We start from the raw sequence: 6,134 nt of genomic DNA, 5'->3' as shown, positions 1-6,134 counted from the left end.
GCTCAGAACAATAGGCATCGTAAATGTTCTTATAAGGGAATTTAAAACTGAAATCCAACATAAAAGTAACAGGAAATTTACTTTTAAGAGTTCAGCAGAAAATAACAAGCTAATAGTTCATTTTTATAGTCCAATACTGAGTCAAATAATTATTTTCTTCACGACTGATGGTAGGATTAAGCAGAAGATAGTTTGCTGACAGTAATTTGGGTGGTGCCTCAGTTACCTTATGCTGAGGAGCTGAGCCAAAAATCTAATATCTCAGTCAGCGGCTCCCTCTATGTTCTGACCCTCACCTACTGTATGTACAGGAGATATGGATCATGGATGACAGAACAAGATGCTGGATACAACTGAGTATAGGTGGGCTGGACTGGGTCTTAGAGGAGTTCTGGTATCTGGTGGGGACTCAGAATAGAGAAAATGCTCCCCCACATCAAACGGAGTCATGCAAGGTAGTTAGGGTATTTGCTCAGGATGTCTTCTGGGGGCCTCACTTTGCATGTTTTGCAGGCATGTCAGACTGGGAGGAGTTGCTGGGGCAGACCAACAACATGCTAGAGGGACTATATGTTCTTTCTGGCCTAAGAATGCATTGGAAGAAAGAGGAGAAGAGTATCACTGGGGAGATGGATGAGTAGGTTTCTCTCCAGCATCAAGTGTCTCGATCTCAAGTAAGCAGAAGACAATCGATGAATGGATCAAAGTACACTCACATTCCACTTTATTAGATGTATCCATTCAATTGCTTGTTAACACATACTGCAAAAATAGGAAGATATCTATTGAGTGACAGTGGTTTGGATAAAAGTGCCTCGTTGATGTCAGAAGTGAGAGGAGAAGGAGCAGACTGGTTCCATTAGATAGAAGAGCAACAAGTAGTCAAATAAACCATTACAAAACTATTATAAACCTTTATAAATTCATTACAACCAAGGTACATGCGATAGACTACAGCTGGCAAAGACCACACTCCTCTCAGCTAAGAATAGGAAAATGAAGCTACAATCCACACAGGTTTACCAAAATTGGAAGAATGACTAATCGGAAAATGTTGCGTGGTCGGATATGTTGTGATTTTAGCTTTACATCATTTAAAGTGCCGCAATCTCCAGATAATGATAGAATGCAGCACCTTTGCGATGAGGTGGATTGGGAGATTCCTATCACTAATGCGTAGCTGACAGATCTGCTGAAACCACTGATGCTATTGTGTCAATATAGACAAACATCTCTGAGGAATGTTTCAGACACCTTGATTAATCTATGACACAAAATTTAAGATGGTTCTAAAAGCAAAAAATGGCCCAACCTCATACTAGTTATCTGTATCCAACAGACTGACCACTGAATGTGCATCAGGGGTGCCCAAGTCCAGTTCTTGAGAGCTACTATCCTCGAACCTTTAGATGCAACGCTTCTCCAACACACCTGAAAATATAATGGCTGAATTCCCTCATCAATATTCAGTCATTGAGCTCTGCAGAGGCCTGGTAATGAACCATTTATTTGATTCTGTCTGAGAATGGATGCATCTAAAGGTTCCAGGATGGTAGATCATGTGGACTATACATGGGCACCCCTGTTGTAGTTTTTATTAATAATGATGTAAAAAGTAATATCAGGAAATATCCAAAGTCATTTCAAACCTAGGCCCTGAACCATCCTGCTGGCAATGGGGACTTAAAAATGAGAGGAGAGGAGAGGAGAGATGAAGAAAGAATGAAAGTTGGAAGGATTTTGTTCTTTGGCTTGGCACATTATCTGTATGCTTGTTTCACTGTATTGTCTCAGAGTTTAGTTCTCTACCATTCAACTACAACACACACAGACACATAATATAGATGTCATAGAGTGTAAACAGTCATGTGTCACTCATTCCCACCATCTGCTTGTGGGCTTTTGATAAGTACTTGCAATTAGAGATTTAAACTCGTGACTCTCTCTCTTTCTATTTCTCTTTACACACACAAGCACACACTCTGACGGGTAAACTCCTAAATCTCCCTCCCTCGTACTCTCACTGACTCTCTCCCTATTCAACTACTCCCCCTTTTTCATCCAAACTGCCCACTTCCCCCCTTCTTCCCCTCCCTTTCTCTTACACTCTCTCCATTTCTCTGGTGGGATGTCAGTGGAGGATTTCAATCCTGTTGGTTTGAATGTAGGGACAACTGGGAGTTGGTATCGCTCACGTTTGTTCTGTATCTCAGATCTCTTCAGCTGAGTCAAAGATATTTCTGGATTTTATTTCTCAGCTGGAAACAAAATAACACTTGAGACTACGGTGAAATGCTCTGAGGTATGGTGCTAATTTTCTCTGGTTAGTGTCGGTTTCATTGTCTATTGGTCACACGAAGCCAAAAACCTCACCGTTGGGTCAATGCTTGAATAAATGGTTAAAATATTTGATTTGATCATTTGGATGGACCTGTTTTGATAGTAAGGTTGAATGTCTTGTCTCTGTCTACAAAGGTTACTATTAATTTTTCTATTCTTATTTAGCCTGAAATAATTAATGCTTGTTTATTCAAAACAAAGAAAAATGGAATGCCAATTTCTGGCTTGGTGTCTGAACACAAATGGTATGACTCAACTCTCCGAGCAACTTTAGAGTTGTCTGAAGGAAATCTTCCCAGTTAGATAAAACCTTGAGAATGTTTCATTAACACACTGTGGACTATTGTGGCTGTAGTCTATGACGTCTGTTATTTTTTGTTTATTTTCTGGTTTTTGTGTGTACCGGCCTTGAAATTAACCAAATAGTGAAGTGTCGGATCCGATTTGCTTTACATAAGAGAAAAAGTGTGACATGCGTACCTTTGCATAATTAAATGTATTAATTTAATGTTAACATAGACCAATCAGCAAAGCTAAAATGTCTCAACAGGTGCTGTTAACTTTGCCACTTCACCATTGCATACCTGTATGGTTTTGGTTGTACTATCTCTGACTTTTTGGAAATGAAACAGAGCCATCTGCAGTGGGAAGTTTCATACCCATCACCATACGTAAATTCATACCTGCCAGGGTAGGTATCCACCAATATGAGATTCTAAAAGCATGATAACCTTGGTGGAAAATAGCATGGCATCACAATATCATCACATTTACAAAACAACTTTAATTAAATAAGATATAATTTTAATTTATGATGCTCCTTTAGTTTACACACCATATCTGTGTTTTATGCAACAAGAAATAATTTCAGACAGCAAATGTATTTCTTGAATGTTGATAAAAAAGTGTTCTATCTTCTTTCAGACCACTGATCAGCACTTAACAGCAACAGGTGGGACAAGGGCAGCACTGCACTATTCCAGTCACTCCAGCACTTTTTCACATCTCATTAAAGAAATATTCATTCAATTCAGTCTAGCGCCAGTTCACAACACATGTCGATTCAAGGCACTTCACAAAGTCACTTTAATCGAATTCTACAGATTCCAAGTATATTTCAATTGATCCTATTTATCAAACAGTGCAGTCAAATTCTGTTTATTATTCAAATTGGTTAAAATGTTTTCTATCTATCAGATTGCATGGAGTCTATGACTTGCAGCATTCACTGCTCCTGGGTGAGCATGTGGAAACAGTGGGCAGTGGCTTGCATTGTATCCTTGACTTTACAGCAATTCGTCATACTGAGCATTCATTAGAATTTTTTTGCAGTTTTGAAAGCGTGGCTTTTTTGATACTGGTAATCAGCCCATGCCTGTGCGTCGAGACGTATCACAGCTGATTTGACAATGGACAATCTAGAGTTATTTTTTTTAATTTTGTAGTCATTCTACTGTAAGGAAATGCGGTTTCATGACTCCGATAAATAATACCTACGAGCAGGTGGTCAATTAGATTTACTTTTGTTTGATCAAGAATCACAATCTGCTATATTTAATAAAAATGTAATGGCCCAAAACGGGCGTCCCAAACATCAATGAAAAGAAATAGTATACATTTATATTAAAGTACATGTAAGTATAAGCATTTCTGTGACTAATTACTTCCATAATTCAACAAATCACCTAGCTGATGCATAGTTGTTTAATTATCTGAGTACAAAATTTGTTTATGGAAATGAAAGGGAAGCAGGAAGGGACCAAAAGGAAACATGTAGGTACAAATTGGCGAAGGGTTGAAATGACCCTAAGCCCAACTAGGAGTACAAAAGAAAGAAAACAATCCAACAAAGAAAGCAAAGAAAATGAGCGAGATTTAAAAAGGTTAAAAAGCCTAACCTTAGTGATGAGAGAAAGTGAGGCAGAAAATATTACATAGACATAGTGAGCATGGGCAAAAAAAAGCAGTGAAGACAGTGAGGGGGACAGATTTAATGGTCCGGAAGGCGTTTTCAAGTTGCACAAGAAAATAGCTCAGCATCAGTACAGCAGAGCTTTTTTCTGTTACCCTCCAAAAACAGATAAATGGCTCAGCTTTTGTTTCACATGCGCTCACAGATGGCCTCATTTAGACTTAGCATTTACGTGCCCTGGTAACTGCGAACAAGAGAAAGAGACAAAAATAAATGAGTGCATGGGGGTTAAACTTGTTGATGTTCGACTTCGGGGGCATTATGAATTAGAGCTGCTAAGAAGACTGTAAAAAAATCTATCTTGAAGCACAAGGAGCATTGGCCATTTCAGTGATTGTTCTCTTTGTGATGAGCATTTGTTTTGTCTCTCTGTGTACTTGCTACACCCATCTGTCCCTGTGCTCTTCCAGAATTTGAGTGGGGGTTTGTTTTCTTTTCAAGCTGAAAAGATTTTGCTACCGAACTGCTTCCACAAAACACCATTAGACCCGTGGGGCAGCAAGGGCAGCAGGGACCTTGGGGGCTCAACTTGCAACTGCATGGCCAGGCTGCTGCTGCCAGGTCCATGAGCATGACCCTTCACCCCATCTGCTGAGTTGCGCACTTAGGCTGCCCTTCTGACCCCTACCTTTTATATTTTTTCTTCTCTGTGTTTCTTGTTTTACTTTACAGCACATGTTGCTGATGCCTTTGAGAGTGCATCATCTGGCTAAGCTGTGTCAGGTTTGCTGTGCCTAGTTCTTCATGTTGTGTTCAGCTGTTGAACCACATGGTCTCAGACTGGGCCGGCCCAAGTCATAGGCATACTAAGTTGCTGCTAAGAGACCTCCAGGTCAGCAGTGGGTGCCCTCAAGACTTTTCCCAAAGAATGCAGATCTTAAAACTTCAAATCTGTAGCCGTGTTTATCAACTATAAGTCTATATTAAACACACTTCTAATGTTTCTGACTGGCAATTTCAAATTTCAATTTATTTAGAGTTAATAATAAATCAATTAACCAGTATACAGAGGAAAATCTTTGTAGATTGATAGGTAAGATTTTAATGTTACTTTATCTGTGTTTGTGTTGGAGTCACATTTCATGCACAGTGTAACTGCAGAATAAGCAATAAATAAATGTCAGTTTCCCTGTGTCCTTGTAAGCACCAGTGTCAATGTTGACAGAACATTTCAGGTTATTTTAAATTTAGTTTTTAGCTATAGTCTTTACAACTGAATTAGATTTTAGTCAAGTCACAACGTAGTCACCTGCAGTCATTTTAGTTTATGTTGAAAGTCTTTATTATTTTAGTTTTTAAAATGTGTTGCAAATTTTGCCAAATAAAATAGTATCTTATAGAGAAATATATTTTTAGTGAATTTTAAATCTTTTAGGAAAATCTTTTCTTCTCACTGAACTGAGGTGACACATTTATTCAAAGATGGATTGGATCTAAATGTATATTTTCTAGTGCATAGAAACAAAGATTTACTTTTGTCAGAAACAAAAATTTACTTTTGTCAGAAAATGCATAGTGTATATAAGATATACACTGTATGCAAAATACACATGACATTCTTACTTAAATTGCAAATTGTGGAGGCAGTGGCAATACTGCAACAATCTGAAACGTCAAGTTATCACTTATCATTTCCAAAAAATTAAATGTAAAATATGTGTATGCAACTTTGCCATGAGGCCTGTCTGCTCTAACCAATGAATGTATTTAGGTATTTTCAGCATTACCCTTCCACATAATTTGATGCAGGTGTCTTTTTTTATCATATTTTCAGTCATTCACAATAAGTTTTATTTAGTTTTTGTCTGCGTTTCAGGAAGAA

At 38.2% G+C, this 6,134-nt stretch overlaps 1 protein-coding gene across 1 annotated transcript in view; it reads left to right on the top strand.

Moving 5' to 3' along the window:
• The first annotated feature begins 2,169 nt into the window (after nt 1-2,169).
• myo16 (myosin XVI) overlaps nt 2,170-6,134 on the top strand; it is a 166,435-nt gene continuing 162,470 nt past the window's right edge. The window contains exon 1 of the mRNA XM_047370409.1: nt 2,170-2,302. The gene's annotated coding sequence lies outside the window, so the exon portion shown is untranslated. The remainder of the gene's footprint in view (nt 2,303-6,134) is intronic.

Source organism: Girardinichthys multiradiatus, chromosome 7, assembly GCF_021462225.1.
Source record: "Girardinichthys multiradiatus isolate DD_20200921_A chromosome 7, DD_fGirMul_XY1, whole genome shotgun sequence".
NCBI classification, from domain to species: domain Eukaryota; kingdom Metazoa; phylum Chordata; class Actinopteri; order Cyprinodontiformes; family Goodeidae; genus Girardinichthys; species Girardinichthys multiradiatus.
Note: the sequence above shows the minus strand (reverse complement) of the source record. Positions and strands in the feature narration are given on the sequence as shown.